Source organism: Staurois parvus, unplaced genomic scaffold, assembly GCF_062004578.1.
Source record: "Staurois parvus isolate SC_StPar_1 unplaced genomic scaffold, SC_StPar_1.0 ptg000574l, whole genome shotgun sequence".
NCBI classification, from domain to species: domain Eukaryota; kingdom Metazoa; phylum Chordata; class Amphibia; order Anura; family Ranidae; genus Staurois; species Staurois parvus.
The window spans coordinates 6,444,634-6,462,758 of NW_028318370.1; the positions used below are offsets into that span (position 1 = coordinate 6,444,634).

General features: G+C 39.3%; 1 long non-coding RNA gene across 1 annotated transcript; it reads right to left on the reverse strand.

Moving 5' to 3' along the window:
- Nucleotides 1-292: 292 nt before the first annotated feature.
- On the reverse strand, nt 293-6,844 carry LOC149450492 (uncharacterized). Its single transcript, XR_016315256.1, has 2 exons — nt 5,795-6,844; nt 293-1,998 (listed from the first exon to the last, which is right to left on the reverse strand). It is a non-coding gene; the product is annotated as an uncharacterized LOC149450492 (long non-coding RNA).
- Nucleotides 6,845-18,125: the final 11,281 nt, after the last annotated feature.

Here is an 18,125-nt window from a genome sequence, read left to right on the forward strand (position 1 = left end):
CAGAGAGAAAGAGAAATGATTGCTTTTACATCCTATATGGGTGTAAAAGCAATCAGTGTAAAAAAAAAAAAAAATCTTCATCACCCCCCACAAGCAGTACAGTGTCACCATGGTGACACTGTACTGCTAGGGTGACAGTATGTAAAAAAAATTAAATAAATAAAAAATAATAATATAAAAAAATAAAATAAAAATGTAAAAAAAAATGTTTAAAAATTATAATTTTTGGTTATAAACTAATTTGGATTTTTTTTTTTTACTAAAAACATAACAGAATAAACATTGGCAAAGATTTATGATGAAATATTATTTATTTGCTGTTGGATTTTTAGACACATATAATACTTCTTCTAGTGTCTTGAGGCGATTATGAATGAAAGAGCCATTGAAATAAAAAATGAAGTGTGATTTTATTCTATCACACAATGGTGTAAAATAACAATGTAAAGCGTATTATGAACAGTTCCATGTAAAATGACAAGCAAACGTTTAAAACAAAGTCACCATTATCTGTCATGGCTGTCCTTGCCATGTGCGTCTCATGTCCTTGTCCGTTCTCTGAGTCCGAGAAAGAAGACGGAAGTAGACTGAAGTGACGTTAATGACTGTCTTGTCTTGCAGCACCTGTTGCAGCTTCTCAGACGTGTGTATGCAAGAGTGTCATGTTAGCGTAAGTGTGTGTGAGTCTCTCTCTGTCCGTTATCCGATGGTCTTTTATGAGGCAAATGTACGTCATAGTTAGTGATCTTAATACCTTCTATGGAAAGTATTACTGCTTAGCAAAGCCATTTCATATAAGGAAAGGATGCTATACATATGATGTTTGATGGACAAGAACATATGTATGCTGATGTACATAATATTATAAGCTAATGACGTAAATGTATCAATGTTTAGAAACGTATACTAAATATACACAGATACCATTAAAATACGTACTGTAATAGTAAGTCCCTTCTAATAACCTTGACATAACTACCAAATACTTTTATGCCTAAATATAGCATACTCAACCTTCAACTGGTATATCTTTTGATCTCAGCTATAATTGAAGAATAGTAAATACTACCATTTGTCAAAGACCACTTACACATATTAATATTAATTATGACTAATCATAAAAACCAAATATTTTGCAAGCTTGCCATCAATATAAATGCCGAATCATAATTTAGATTTAACATGTCCCCCTTATTATGATTTGTTCAGAATTAATCCTTATTCAATGCACACTTCATTCATGTCCCATACACACAGTCTTATACCAAATGATCGTACATATTCTTCATAACTGGACCAATCAAAAATAACCTCCTTCAAAACTCTATACCTTATCTTTCAGTTTCTCTTCCTAAAAATTCTTAATCATAATGTTAATTTTAAATGATATATGATAATATAGTAATAATAATAATAATAATAAAAAAAATAATTAAATGATGTAATAATAATTAATGTAGTATATTTCCATATTTGTATAATATTTTAACTCTCCGGAAATATACTTTTCCATTCTAAAATGTGTCATAAGTTTATATTGCTCCTATAAGAGTAATATGCTTCTTAACCTTTTAACAAAAGATATTCTAATAACTGGAATAACTCTATGAAGTTTTAACCAAAAAATATTTCGTATATGAATATGTAAAAAATAAAAAATAATAATATTATCCCAATATGGATGTAAGTATCGGAATAAAAGGATCATTAAAATGTATATGTGACCTATAACAATATTATCAATAATAAATTATTTTATCATTAATAAATAGATTTCCTCTTGATGAATCTTTTCTTCATGCAATGTCTATAAAATATCTTCGTTAAGTTCTGTAAAGTAGAAACTTTTGTTGAACGTGATAAATCAGTCACAAGTGTGAAGTATTAAGCTCTTGTTCAATCTTCTTCCATATGAAGATCTATTCTTTAGCGTCCGAATTCTTTCACGTTGGCTTGTAGGAGATTGTTACGCTTCATGTTTGATTTTAGATGTCATTTCTGTAAAGAAATGCAGTATCATTACTTTGGCACAAACATTGCATTAGTCTTGCACCTTTTTCAACAAATATGAAAGATTATGAAACAATCAGTGTATGAGTTTGAAACACATATTGTGAAGTAACATCACTTCCTATTTCCTTTTACAGAAAACCTCTATATATCAATCAAAATACTGTCCTAATCCTGTCTGAAATTACCTAAACTAGAATACAAAAGTAGTGTGTTATTTAGGTATGACAGGACGCAATATTTCATCATAGGTCATGACCGCAAAACCCTGTTTTATTAAACAAAGAAAGGTTTTGTATCACCCCAGAGATGACAAAGGTTTATGCCTTTGTTCTCATCCCTATAATATTAGAAATATGCGGAACTGTTTTCTGTGCTGATGTCATTATTCTGGTGTTAGAGTGTTCTTCAATAATACATGTGTTGCTGTGAACGTGAGGTAGAGACTTGTCTGATACAGCTGTACCTATCACAATGTGTTTGGCTAACAGTGCTCTTATCCACTGAGGATACCTTTCACGACATTCTCTGAATGTATCTTCCTCAAGAATTCTTCTTAGTGAACTGTCAGGAGACTGTAATATGATACTATGTGACTTTACTGTGCTTTCTGAAGCTTTGATTGCATAAAAGAAACTCAACAGTTGTTGTGCCTCTGATGTAAACGTTCTTTCCAATGGTGATAAATTTCTGGAGAAGTAACTAATTAGTCTTTCATCACCTTCTTTTAATTGAGACAAAGTTACTGAAATAGCATTCTCAGATACATGAGTTTTCACAACAAAAGGAGCATTGGAACAAACCTCAATTGTACTTAATGCTGGCGCATTCTGCAAATCCTTTTTCAACACTTTTAAAGCATTATTCTCATTTGGACCCCATTGGTCAACTAAGTTATTTTTACTCTTCAAAAGATGATATAATGGCTTAACTTTCTCTGTGAAACCATGTATAAACTCTTTGCAATGATTTATGTTTTTCAAAAATTGTTGCAATGCTTTATGTGTTGTAGGAACTGGAAAGGCAGTGATAGCTCTGACTGTTTCCTGCAATAATTGTCTTTTCCCTTGACTAATCTGCATGTGAAAGCATTTTACCTGACTTTTCATCAACTGAACTCTGTCTGGGTTTAATTTTAGGCCTGCATCCTGTAACAACATAAATAACTCAGACAAAAGAGTAATATGTTCGTTAACATTCTGCGTACTTAGCATAAATGTATTTACATGCTGAAAAATGCATTCTGGCCTTGAAAATTGTGATAGAATTTTTTCTATGGACTCATGGACTATACCATCACTGATGTCTAAACCAGCTACTAATCGAGTGAATGCATAGGTCTCTTTCTGAAACTTAAAAGCTAACTTGTATTGACAACTTTTAGCTAAGGGGATCGAAAAATGACTGTTATCGATTTCCAAAACAGAAAACACTTTGGATTCGGCCTTTAAATGTGACTTGATATTAGAATGATCAGGAACAACTGCTTTGTTATTTGTAATATGTTTATTCAGTGTCCTGAAATCAACTGACAAAGAATATGAATTGTCAGCATTTTTGATAGGCCAAATACAGTTATTTACTACTGATTGTGTTTTCTTTAAAATGCCAAGTTGTACAAACTCTTGAATAATGTCAGAAAGTGGTCCTATTGATTCTTGTGGTAATTCATATTGATTAAGGGGTATGGGATCTTTTCCCTCAATATTCAATTCTGTATCTTTCAATGTTCCTATGTCATTTTTAAACTTTGACCACAAACTTGGAAAACGTTGTACCAATTCTTGTAAAGCACAATTACCATCAGTATCAGGCCATTTTTGTGCTGTAGACATTTTAGAGTTGAAACCAACATCACTGTATATAGAAGGATCCATTAACATTGATTTGGGCCTAGATGGATTCCTCCAAATAACTTTGGTCATAATATCAATAATCCACTTTTGCTTATTGATAAAATCAATGCCAAGAATATTCTCGGTGGCTTTACTATACCAAATATCAATGTTAGTTTTCACTAGCCCAGGTATTTCAAATGTTACATTAGGCACCTGTCTAGCAGTGGAATGACCTGTATTATTAAAACCTTTTATTTTACACATGGGTGAATTTGGTTTCACAGGTACGTTTTCTCTGGTCAGACTAATCTCAGATCCGCTGTCAATTAGAAATTTGATCTTTTTACCATTTAGTAATCCGTCTATAAAAGGCCTTCCATTGTCATCCAATACAATTGGAGCGACAAATTCTAACGATATCGGGGATGAATGTGGACGTGATTCTATTTTTGGAACTGGTAATAAACCATTTCTGTCAGTGACAGCCCTTCTCACCCTGTTGTCAGAACAGTTGTTTCTAGTCAAAGTGTGAATTTGTTTAACTGTTGAAGCATAAGGCAATTCAGTTAAATTTTTATCATTACACAACACAGCAGGTTGTACAAAAGCTGCTTTTTCACTTTTTATTTCCATTTTCTTTATTTGTGAGTCAAATTTAAACTTCCAACAATGGCGTCTGATATGACCTTGTTTATGACAGTGAAAACATGTGGTATCCTCATTATGGCTTACTTGCTTGCATCTGTCGTTGTCATTCTTACTGGGACCTGTAGTTCCTGGCATAACTGTAATCTGACTGTTTTTGTCGCTTTGAAGCGCAGCCACCTCATAAGTGATATTGCTATTTTTCAATTTTCTCCGAATTTTGTCAATGAAACTTACTATGTCATTCAAATTTTGTTTTTCCTCTGCTATGACAATGGTTACTGGGTCTAAATACGTGAATTTCTTTATAAAAGCTTTGATCATAGCTGAGTCTTCCTCATTTTCTACTCCAAATATAATTTTATATGCTTTTGAAAACTTGTTTTTAAACTCAAAAGGGTCTTCGTCAGCAGTAGTCTGCAGTAAGTCTAGCATTTCTACAGAAGGTACGTCTTCACCTGTTGAACATAACAGCAATTGTCGCAGTCTGTCTGTCGCGTCATTATTTTTTTTCTGATCTTTATCGTTAACAACAGAATTTTTAATGCGAGACATAAATTTAATTGGTAGCCACATCGGAAATAAATAATTTATGTCATGATCTGAAATCTGATGGCATTTGACATGCATTTCATATATTTCCATATTGCTGTAGATATCTTTATCTGGATCATAAGCAGGGATGTCTTTTAAAACTTTCATTAATTGATTATGTATTTGCAACTTAAGTTTTGCAGTTTTACATAACAATTCTTTATGTTTAATTTGTGTTTCATCATCAGAGTCAATATCCGAACTTTCAGAGATATCGGACAGCCGTGGCTCTGATTTTGAATCACTCTGTTTGTCATCTGTTTATCATGGCAACCTGTTTACCGTCATTCTGCAGTCTTAACAAAAGATTTGTCTTTGAGTCAATTTGTTCCTCAAGATTCTCTACGTAATTACAAAAAATGTCACAGTTTGGGCAACTAGGAGCATCTTGAGACAAATTTTCATGCTGTTCTGTATTCTGTACAGTGCTACATTCTGTCTGTTTTAACGTACAAGCTTTTTTAACAGGTAAATCAACATTCAAAATCATTTTGTTGAATATTCTTACTAAATTTAAGATGTTAGATATCTTTTTACGTTGTCTGTGCACAGTAAATCTAGATTTATCTATCTGAATATTGGCCTGTAAACATTCGTTATACATATAGTGCCATAGATGACTGTCTTCAGGATATAAAGAAACATCCTTAAATTCTAACTTGCTTTCATTTACTAAGTCATCAATAAATTCCATAATTGTTACTCACCGTAATCAGAAGATTTTCTCGTTTGACCCGGCTCAATCACTGGAATTCTCGTCCACGTCTGTTTAATCGCCTGTTCTGCTAGGATTTTTGCACCGTGTGTTTCCCAAGACTTGACAATCACAGAATCGTGCGTTTTCCCCCTTAGCAAGGCATGGGAATACTCGGCGATGGCTGGCTCACCAAAATGTTGGATTTTTAGACACATATAATACTTCTTCTAGTGTCTTGAGGCGATTATGAATGAAAGAGCCATTGAAATAAAAAATGAAGTGTGATTTTATTCTATCACACAATGGTGTAAAATAACAATGTAAAGCGTATTATGAACAGTTCCATGTAAAATGACAAGCAAACGTTTAAAACAAAGTCACCATTATCTGTCATGGCTGTCCTTGCCATGTGCGTCTCATGTCCTTGTCCGTTCTCTGAGTCCGAGAAAGAAGACGGAAGTAGACTGAAGTGACGTTAATGACTGTCTTGTCTTGCAGCACCTGTTGCAGCTTCTCAGATGTGTGTATGCAAGAGTGTCATGTTAGCGTAAGTGTGTGTGTGTGTGAGTCTCTCTCTGTCCGTTATCCGATGGTCTTTTATGAGGCAAATGTACGTCATAGTTAGTGATCTTAATACCTTCTATGGAAAGTATTACTGCTTAGCAAAGCCATTTCATATAAGGAAAGGATGCTATACATATGATGTTTGATGGACAAGAACATATGTATGCTGATGTACATAATATTATAAGCTAATGACGTAAATGTATCAATGTTTAGAAACGTATACTAAATATACACAGATACCATTAAAATACGTACTGTAATAGTAAGTCCCTTCTAATAACCTTGACATAACTACCAAATACTTTTATGCCTAAATATAGCATACTCAACCTTCAACTGGTATATCTTTTGATCTCAGCTATAATTGAAGAATAGTAAATACTACCATTTGTCAAAGACCACTTACACATATTAATATTAATTATGACTAATCATAAAAACCAAATATTTTGCAAGCTTGCCATCAATATAAATGCCGAATCATAATTTAGATTTAACATTTGCAAAATTTCATTTAAAAAAAAAAAACACTTTTTAAAAACATTTTTGGACATTTTCATTTAGATAGCAAAAAAATAAAAATCCCAGCGGTGAATAAATACCACCAAAATAAAGCTTTATCTGTCTCAAAAAAATGCTAAAAAATTCATATGGGTACAGTGTTGCATGACCGCACAATTGTCATTCAAAGTGTGATAGAGCTGATAGCTGAAAATTGGCCTGGACAGGAAGGGGGTGAAAGTGTCCGGACTGGAAGTGGTTAAGATGCAACACATTGTGTTTTTGGTTGTATAGACTTCAATGGAGAGGCTGCAGAAAAGCATGTAGTGCATTTTTGATGCATTTTGCTTTTTATTCTGCCCAGCAACAAGTTGGAAAAAAACGCAAAACGCTTAAAAAATGTATATACAAATACGCAAAGCGCACCGCACAACAGGATCACACGCAAACTGCATAGGTGTGAACCTAGCCTTACCCTAGGTTCACACCTATGTGTTTTCCGCAGTGGTTTGCAGAAACGCAGTACAATCCATTTAACATGATTTCCAATGGTACAGGTTCACATCTCTGCGTTTTTACCCGGCGCATTTTAAGGGAAGGGGCAGAGAACTTTTTGAACGCAAAAAGTTGCATTTTTGGTTCTATAGACTTCAATGGAGAGGCTGCAGAAAAGCATGTAGTGCATTTTTGATGCGTTTTGCTTTTTATTTTGCCCAGCAATAAGTTGAAAAAAGAAAAAAACGCAAAACACGTAAAAAAATTAATCTGCAAATATGCAAAAAGCACCACAGAAACAGATCACACACAAACTATAGGTGTGAACCTAACTTTACCCTAGGTTCACACCTATGCGTTTTCCTCAGTGGTTTGCAGAAACGCAGTACAATCCATTCAACATGATTTCCTATGGGACACGTTCACATCTCTGCGTTTTCACCCGGTGCGTTTTATGGAAAGTGTCAGGGACTTTTTTGAACGCAAAAAGTAGTATTTTTGGTTCTATAGACTTCAATGGAGACACTGAAGAACAGCAAGTAGTGTGTTTTTGATGCATTTTGCTTTTTATTCTGCCCAGCAACAAGTTGAAAAAAGAAAAAAACCCGCAAAACACGTAAAAAAATTTATGTGCAAATATGCAAAACGCAGTGCAAAAAGCACTGCAGAAACGGATCACACACAAACTGCATAGGTGTGAACCTAGCCTTACCCCAGGTTCACACCTAAGCGTTTTCCACAGTGGTTTGCAGAAAGCAGTACAGTCCATTTAACATGGTTTCCTATGGGACACGTTCACATCTCTGCGTTTTCACCCAGTGCGTTTTATGGAAAGTGTTAGAGACTTTTTTGAACGCAAAAAGTAGCATTTTTGGTTCTATAGACTTCAATGGAAATGCTGCAGAAAAGCATGTAGTGTGTTTTTGATGCATTTTGCTTTTTATTCTGCCCAGTTGAAAAAAAGAAATAAAAACGCAAAACGTATCAAAAACACGTTAAAAAATGCATGTGCAAATACGCAAAGCGCACCGCACAAAGCATTGCAGAAACGGATCACATGCAAACTGCATAGGTGTGAACCTAGCCCTACCCTAGGTTCACACCTATGCGTTTTCTGCAGTGGTTTGCAGAAACGCAGTACAGTCCATTTAACATGATTTCCTATGGGACAGGTTCACATCTCTGCGTTTTTACCCGGTGCGTTTTATGGAAAGTGTCAGAGAACTTTTTGAACACAAAAAGTAGCATTTTTGGTTCTATAGACTTCAATGGAGTCGCTGCAGAAAAGCATGTAGTGCGTTTTTTATGCGTTTTGCTTTTTATTTTGCCCAGCAATAAGTTGAGAAAAGAAAAAATGCATCAAAAACACAATAAAAAATGCATGTGCAAATACGCAAAGCGCACCGCACAAAGCACTGCAGAAACGGATCACACGCAAACTGTATAGGTGTGAACCTAGCCTTAGCCTAGAAATGAAAGGCAAAACATTTTGTTCTCAGATGTGTAAAGATCTCAGAGAGCTGGGGGAGGAGAACCAACAGTACACTGGTCTTTCCAGTGAATGGCTGTGCAGGAGGTCAGCAAAAGTATAATCATTGGAATAGAGCCGGCTGAGTTCACAGCACAGCCAGAAAACTGACCATGCTGTGCTCTCATGCCTAGTGTAGTCAGCTTTTATTAGGAAAGCAGAGGGACTGGCATTCCAGAACACGCTCCCCTGTGCGTTCCCAGTGGTGCGCACCCGGCGCAGCCGGTGATCGCTGTACTGCTGATAACCAGCAATTGTCAGAAAAGTGATCATCAGTGATCATCAGGGTAGTGATGATCAGTGCCCAGCAGTGTCGCCCACCTGTGCCCTGCAGTGCCACCCATCAGTGCCACCCACCTGTGCCAATTAGTGCTACCCACCTGTGCCATGCAGTGCCACCCATCAGTGCCACCCACCTGTGCCCAGCAGTGCCACCCACCTGTGCCCTGCAGTGCCACCCACCTGTGCCCTGCAGTGCCATCAACCTGTGCCATGCAGTGCCACCCATCAGTGCCACCCACCTGTGCGCAGCATTGCCACCCACCTGTGCGCAGCATTGCCACCTATCAGTGCCACCCACCTGTGCCCATCAGTGCCACCCACCTGTGCATAGCATTGCCACCCACCTGTGCATAGCATTGCCACCCATCAGTGCTCAGCAGTGCCACCCATTGGTGCAGCATCCTCAGTGCCAGCTCATCAGTGCCTCCTATCAGTGTCAATCAGTGCTGCCTATCAGTGCAGCCTCATCAACGCACATCAATGAAGGAGAAATTACCTGTTTAGAATCGATTAAAAAAAACAAAATTAAAGCTCTATTTGTGTGAAAAAAAATGATTAAAATTTCATATGGGTACAGTGTTGCATGACCGCACAATTGTTACTCAAAGTGTGACAGTGCTGAAAGCTGAAAATTGGCCTGGACAGGAAGGGGGTATAAGTGCCCTGTAGACGAGGGGTTAACTATGATTGTGACCCTTCACATTGATATTAAGCAGATAATATGACATTGTGACATATGACGGGTGACAACACCATGATTCATTTCACTCCCTTAACCCCATGGCATTATATCAGTCTTGTTCCTTTATCTTCTTCTAAGCCACCCTCTGTCTGCGTGACGATGACGAACTCCGGGAAAAAATGAATGTTACTTTGTTATCATTAAAAAGTCATTAAAGCTGAACTCAAAAACACAAAAACGTTGATTTTTATTTTTATAAATAATGGATGATGACTAATAACACCTAATGGCCACAAAGGATTCAGTTGCAAGAAAAAGTATGTAAACCCCTTGGGATTATGTGGAGTTTTGCATGAATTGGGCATAAAAGAGCGATTCACACCAGACATCCCAAGAATATTGCTACACTGAAACAGTTTTGTGAAGAGGAGTGGTCCAAAATGACTCCAGATCGTTGTGCAGGTCTGATCTGCAACTACAGGAAACGTTTGGTTGAGGTTATTGCTGCCAAAGGAGGGTCAACCAGTTATTAAGTCCAAAGGTTCACATACTTTTTCCTCCCTGCACTGTGAATGTTTACATGTTATGTGCAATTAAACCATGGCAACATCTAATGTTTGTGTAGTATTATGTTCAGCAGACTGTGTTCTTCTATTGTTGTGACTTAGATGACGTTCAGAGCACATTTTATGCCCAATTCATGCAAAACTCCACGTAATCCCAAGGGGTTCACATACTTTTTCTTGCAACTGTATATGACAAATAAAGTGAGTAGTGAAAAATACCCAAAGGCAATATAAACGCACATAAACAATTATAAAAGTGTCCAAAATAATGCAGAAAATTGCAATAGATGCAAAGATGTGCCTTTATCCTCAAAACATGTGCTATAGTCCTGGTGCAGATGGTGAGCATATATCCTTACATAGCAGGCATGCCCCCTCATCTCCTTGTTGCGACCCAAACGGGTCAACACGCCTTTTGGATCACCCTGGATCCTACAGGTACCAGCTCTCCAGGTCACTCTGAATCCACTGACCCTCACTGGTAACTTCCTTCCAATACAGGTCACTCTTCCATACAGGGGTAACCGCAGTGCAGGCCAATATATGAGTATCACATTAAAGCCATGAAAGGACAAAAAACAGGTCTCCCATAGTCAGGGGCGGGCTGACAACTCATGGGGCCCCTGAGCAATAGGGGATCATGGGGCCCCTGTGTCCTTGCCCAAACTCAAAAAAGCCTATGAAAAAGGTACCAGGGGCATCTCATGGGGCCCCCTACTGACCCCGGGCCCTTGGGCAGTGCCCGAGTTTCCAAATGGTCAGTCCGCCCCTGCCCCTAGTGCAACACTGTTTAATGTATTAAAACATATAAAACCACCAAGTAATGCACTCACATTAGAATAGATCAAAGCAAGCTTGTCACACCACTCAGTATGGGTGTACTGTGTATAACCTGGTGTATCAAGATGGCGTTCCACCGGAAGTGCGTCACCACGCCGTATCTACGCGTTGCGTCACGTCCACGGGACTTCCTCAGGATATTACCCCAGATATTACCTTGTAAATGAAGCCGTGACATCATCACTGCGCTGTGCATAGCCTGTACAGACAGCAGAGCTGTGGGAGGGGCCTAGCAGGGTCCACCCACTACAGATTACCTGCAGAAAGCTACAGGAGGGGGTGGAGATGAGACCAGACACTCTGCACAAGGAGAGAAAGCAACAGTGAGCGGTCTGTATTACAGGAAGGAAAAGTCACGCTGGATTACTGCACTGATCTGGAAGAAATACACAAAGCGCACCAAGATTCAAGGAAGAACATACATACTGTATTGAATGGATTTAGATCAGCGGTGGGCAACTGTGGCCCTCCAGCTGTTGTAGAACTACAAGTCCCATGAGGCATTGCAAAACTGTCAGTTACAAGCATGACTCCCAAGGCAGAGGCATGATGGGACTTGTAGTTCACCAACAGCTGGGGGGCCACAGTTGCCCACCCCTGATTTAGATGATATTTGCTGTTTCCAGATTTCTGCTTTAAATGTATTATTTTAAATACAAGCAGTGTAAGTACCCGAGTTTGACCCATTATAGGCCCCTTGCAATCTACTGCATAGTAGAGAGAGGGAAGGAGAAGCAGCACAAGGAGCCAGTCAAAGCAAAATACCAGCGTTTTAAAAATTTTAGCACAAAAAGATCTAGTTATGAAAAAAATGTTCTGTGCCAGCTCCATCTAGTGGCCAAAAAGTGTTATTTTCCCAATTGAGCTTTTTCAGGAAAATACCACATAATGGTCACTAGATGGTGCTGCCGATCATACAAAATGCACAGATAAGACAAATGAAGGGAATTGTTCATGACGGCTGTGTGAATACTTGAGATATTGGCACACAGTGTCGGGACAAGGTCATCCAGAGCTCAGGGCGAAGATGACAAAATGTACTCAACCCCCACAAATCCCACCCCCCCTCGCCAAGCACAGTCACTGCCTTTTAAATGCCTCTGTCAAATCCCCCCTCCTACCACAAATCTACCCCCCCCTTCTCCATTGTGTCCCCAGTACAATGACAGGAGGGGCAGCTGCCCCTGGTGCAGTGAACTCAAGTGAGGGAAGGGAGGGTTCCTGCCCTTGTAGCATTTTATGTCTGTAAGTTTCAGGGACAGACTGGCATGCCACACCATTTAGCTCTATTAGCCATTGAACATCCCTTGACATGCTATAGTACATATAATATGCAATTAAGGGAGTTTTTATGCATGGCAGTGGAATTTTTGCTTAAGCACAAATTTCTTCATGTTTGATTTGAAATATTACATTCAATGTCAAGGGGCATCGATGGGAGCCAAGTTCTCCCCCTCACTAGCAAATCTATAAATGGGATGGTGGGAGGAGACTTTCCTATTTTCTCACAGTAACATATATAGACCTCATCTTGCCTGGTATAGCCGTTTTATCGACGGTCTGATCTTAGTCTAGACCTGTGGTTCTCAACCTTCCTAATGCCGTGACCCTTTAATACAGTTCCTCATGTTGTGGTGACCCCCAACCATAAAATTATTTACCCAGTAATTATAATTCATGAGTGTCGTTTTACCTCCAATACTGCTGCTTTCAACAGAGTAGCTGCTTTCTACACAGCAGCTGCTTTCTACACAGTAGCTGCTCTTTACACATCGGAAATATGTGTTTTCCGATGGTCTTAGGTGACTCCTGTGAAAAGGTCGTTCGACCCCCAAAGGGATCGCGACCCACAGGTTGAGAACCACTGGTCTAGATAGTTACAGTTTTGGAGATAAAACATTTTATTGCATATCTAAAGAATAACAGTTTCATTTTGGAATTTACATACAACTGCCATCCGACTACTATAGATTATTTAGATTTGATTTTAACAGGACATGTGGATAGTGGAAAAGTCAAAGTCCCTGCTAAAACTTATAGAAAACAGTGTATGGGTAATTCCTTACTACTCGCCTCTACTGTCCGGTGTCATTAGTACAGTGTTGGTGCTTTTTATTAGCACTGATCACATTATTAGTGTCACTGGTCATGTCAGTGGCAGTGTCAGAATGCCCGCTATACTATCACAGTCCCTGTCAGGAATGGACTTGCCAGTGGTGGTGGGACTCACCTGCCTTGTGGGCTGCAGTACCAGGGCTGGCCAGCGGGTGCTCTCAGCAACCAGAGGCTCACTCCTGCAATGAGCCATCACCTGAGGCTGATTACAGCAGTTGTATTTAAGGAATGGCCAGGCCTGTGATCAGGGCCTTGGTGTTCTGTTAGGGATCCGGGTATGACCAGAAATGTGTGGACTGACACAGGGAAACGCAGGCTCCAGGTATAGTATAAACAATACAATTTATTAAAGACTAAACAATACATAAACGCAGTGCAAGACTAAGCATAAACACAGTGCAATTAAACCTCCAACAGATAACAATAAGAACAATACTAAGCGTAGTCGGACAGGCCGGGTCGGTAGCAAACGGACAGGCAAGGTACAAGGAGCAGGCGGAAGCGTAGTCAGGAATAGCTGAGGTCAGGATAGGCAGAGTTCATGCAGAGTCAGGATTAAAGCAGAATCAGGATCAGGCAGGAAGCAGACAGGATGCAGGTACAGGGGCTCATGGGAAACATACACCAAGGCCCTGATCACAGGCCTGGCCATTCCTTAAATACACCTGCTGTAATCAGCCTCAGGTGATGGCTCATTGCAGGAGTAAGCCTCTGGTTGCTGAGAGCACCCGCTGGCCAGCCCTGGTATTGTAGCCCACAATGCAGGTGAGTCCCACCACCACTGGCAAGTCCATTCCTGACAGTCCCCCTGTAATTCGCTGCTCATCGCCATTACTAGTATAGAACAAAAAAAAAAACTGCCATACACAAAAACTCCCTTAATCGCATATTATATGTACTATAGCATGTCAAGTGATGTTCAATGGTTAATAGAGCTAAATGGTGTGGTATGCTTGAATACAAAGCTTTAACATCTATAGTGAGTCAATTATTATTAATACGGGATTTATATGGCGTCAACAGTTTGCTCAGCGCTTTACAATATAATGGGAGACAATACAGCAACAATACAGCTCAATACAAGAGGGATAGGAGGGCCTGATCCTGGGAGCTTACAATCTAAGAGGGAGGGGCTAGTGGTACAAAAGGTAGTAACTGTGTGGGATGGACTGGTTGGAAGAGTAGAAGATTCCATTATTAGCTGAGGGCAGGATAGGCTTCCCTGAAGAGATAGGTTTTCAGAGTAGGCGATAGTCATATAAATTGGGGTAGAGAGTTACAGAGGATGGGGGAAGCTCTGGAGAAGTCCTGGAGACGAGCATGGGAGGAGGAGACAAGGGAGCTAGAGAGCAGGAGGTCGTGCGAGGAGCAGAGAGTACGGTTTGGGTGATATTTGGAGACAAGTTCGGTGATGTAATTTGGGGCAGAGTTATAAATGGCTTTATATGTGATTGTTAATGTTTTGATGTTTTAATGTTAATGTCAATTGTTCTATTCCATCCACTTGATCTCATGTGTATGGGCTAAAAGATGACCAGTATCCCTCAAATATCCTGGTTCCAGGGTAACTAGGGGTTGAAGATGTTCATCAACCCATTCACTGAGCCTTTCCAATAAAGATCCTATACCTGCCACTATGGGACGTCCCTGGACAGGGGTAAAGTCTTTTGTGTATTTTTGAGAGATGATGGAAGATTGGAATAACCGGATTATCAGCCATCAAAAAGTCCATCATTTTTTGATCTATAACTCCCATTTCTTTACCTGTGTCCAGTAGATGTCGCATCTTTTCTTTAAAAAGGAGGGTGGGATATTATCAAGTACAAGATAAGTGCTTGTATCGTTCAGCTGCTTGAGGACCAAGGGACGTATTTGTCCCATGTTTTTAATTGCCTGTATCATCTGATTAAGAACTTAAAATACTTTTTTTTTTTTTTTGGTTTGAGTCAAAATATTAGTTCTTATCAACAAATGGATCTAGCTTTTTGCCAATTATTTCATGAAAGGGCTTAGTTACAGCAACTGAAGTGTACAAACTTTAAAAACAAAAAATTGATTCTTTTGGTGTTCCAAAATCTTACGGTCCTCAAAGGGCTAAGGAGGTCAGGAAACCTATAAGGGGAGGGATGTACACTGCACCTTACTTAAGCGTGAAGCAGGGGTGGACTGACAACTCATGGGGCCCCCGGGCAATAAGGGATCATGGGCCCCCTGTGTCCTTGCCCACACCCAAAAAAGCCTATGAAAAAGCCAATGAAAGGTACCAGGGGCATTTCATGGGGCCCCCTACTGAGCCCGGGCCCTCGGGCAGTGCCCGAGTGCTCGAATGGTCAGTCCGCCCCTGGCGTGAAGTATTCTGGATTCATACGCTTAATACCAGGGTCCCTTTTGGCCTAAATAATAGAATGGATATTAATCTTTTTTTTAAAATAATAAACAAATGATTCTCAAAAATAGTGCAGCGCTAACAAAAAAAAATTATATAATCAATAGTGCTAAAAATAAATATAATTCACTGTGCCCCAATAAATAAATAATATATCAATAAACGTGCATGAAGTGCCCAACCCAATGTGATCTGTGGTCACATAAATGACCTATAATCAGTGAAATCTGACTACACAATTGTGAAATCACTCTTATAAATATTATAGCAACTTAAAATGCTACAACATAAACCCCCATAAACGGGATATCACAACAGTGATTGGTGCCAATGTGACCACACAACAAATCACATAGAAAACACAAACATAGAATCTCAAAAAGTCCATAAATATTCAAAAAATAGGTGCTTCAAATGACTTAAAACCAGCAACGTGACAATGGTGACGATATCCATGAAAGTGTCAGCACACTTTATCCACAATGGCTAAATTGCCTCCTCACCTCCTTTAGGCGACCCAATGGGCCACTTCGCTTTCAGGATCACTCCTGGATCCTACTCCAATCCTGGTTAGTAGTATTTCACCTGTAGTTCCTCTCCCAGGTATAATAGGTAATACTCCTATTCAAATTCAAAATCCTAACACTGACATACAAAGCTGTCCACCATACTGCCCCGAACTACATCACTGACCTAATATCCAAGTACCACCCAGCACGCACACTCCGCTCCTCACAAGACCTCCTTCTCTCTAGTTCCCTGGTCTCCTCCTCCCATGCCCGCCTCCAGGACTTCTCCAGGGTGTCACCCATCCTCTGGAATTCTCTGCCCTAACCCATCAGATTATCACCTACTCTCCTCTCCTTTAGGCGCACCCTGAAAACCCATCTCTTCAGGGAAGCCTACCCCACCCCCTGCTAACTTGCCGACCTCCTCCACTCTTCCAACCACCCCATCCCCCACAGCTATCTCCTCCTGTGCCACCATCCCCTCCCTCCTAGATTGTAAGCTCCAAGGAGCAGGGCCCTCAATCCCCTCATGTTTTGCATTGTATTGGTATTGTTCTGTCACATGTTCTGTCCCCCTTTGTAATGTACAGCGCTGAGCGAACTATTGGCGCTTTATAAATACTGTATAATAATAATAATAATACTCCAGGCCTCTCAGGATAGATATGTCTGCTAGATATGATTCTCACCAACGTCCATGGTGAGAAAGAAAATAATCCTCCATAGTGTAGTAGTTTAAAATATTAATCTCCTTTAATTATATCCAAAAAATGCCCACTCACGATTTCCAATAGATAAAAGACTCCTACATCCTCATGCTTGGGTGTACTGCATGGGTTAGGTTTTTTTTCCGGGTGTTCCAAGATGGCGTCCAACGCCGGATGTGCGTCACCGCGCATCGGAAGCTGCGTCACAAAATGTATACTGCTACATGTCGCCCAATAAGTGTATATTAATTGGTTTGTGTGAAAATGATAGCATCTAATTTAATTTAATTCGTTCTGCGGGACTTTTCGTATTGCGTAAAATTCGTAAACGGAAACGCGGATTCCCATAGGCATGTATTGAAAACCAACTAATCCATTCCTGAGGTTAGAAAAAAAGTAAAAAAAAGTCTTTTATCTGTTCAAATCTCTTTACAAAGTGCACTTTAAAGGCATAAATACTGAAAAGGGACATGATTAAAAATTAATTCGTAAATGCATTGAAAACCAATTAATCCATTCCGAAAGTCAGAGAAAAGTCAAAAAAAGTTTTATCTATTCAAAAATCTTTATAAAGTGCACTTTAAAGGCATAAAGAAACATGATTAAAAAATAAAATTCTTAAATGCATTGAAAACCAATTAATCCATTCCGGAGGTCAGAAAAAAGTAAAAAAAAAGTCTTATCTGTTCAAAACTCTTTATAAAGTGCACTTTAAAGGCATAAATACTGTACAGGGACATGATTTAAAAACAAAGTCGTAAATGCATTGAAAACCAATTAATCCGTTTGTATTGCGAAAAAAATTTGTAAACCGAGGCATTATTTTCCATGGATTTTCATTCGTAAACCGAAAATTACGTTAACCGATGCGTTCGTACACCTGTATTTTTTTTTGTTGTTCTATACTAGTAATGGCGGTGATCAGTGAATTATAGGAGGACTGTGATAGTACAGCGGGCATTCTGACACTGACATGACCAGTGACACCAATACAGTGATCAGTGCTAATAAAAAGCAATGACACTGTACTAATGACACTGGGCAGGAAGGGGTTAACATCTAGGGCAATCAAGTGTGTGCTGAACGCAGGGGCGCAGGGGCGGACTGACAACCCATGGGGCCCCCAGGCAATAGGGGATCATGGAGCCCCTGTGTCTTTGCCC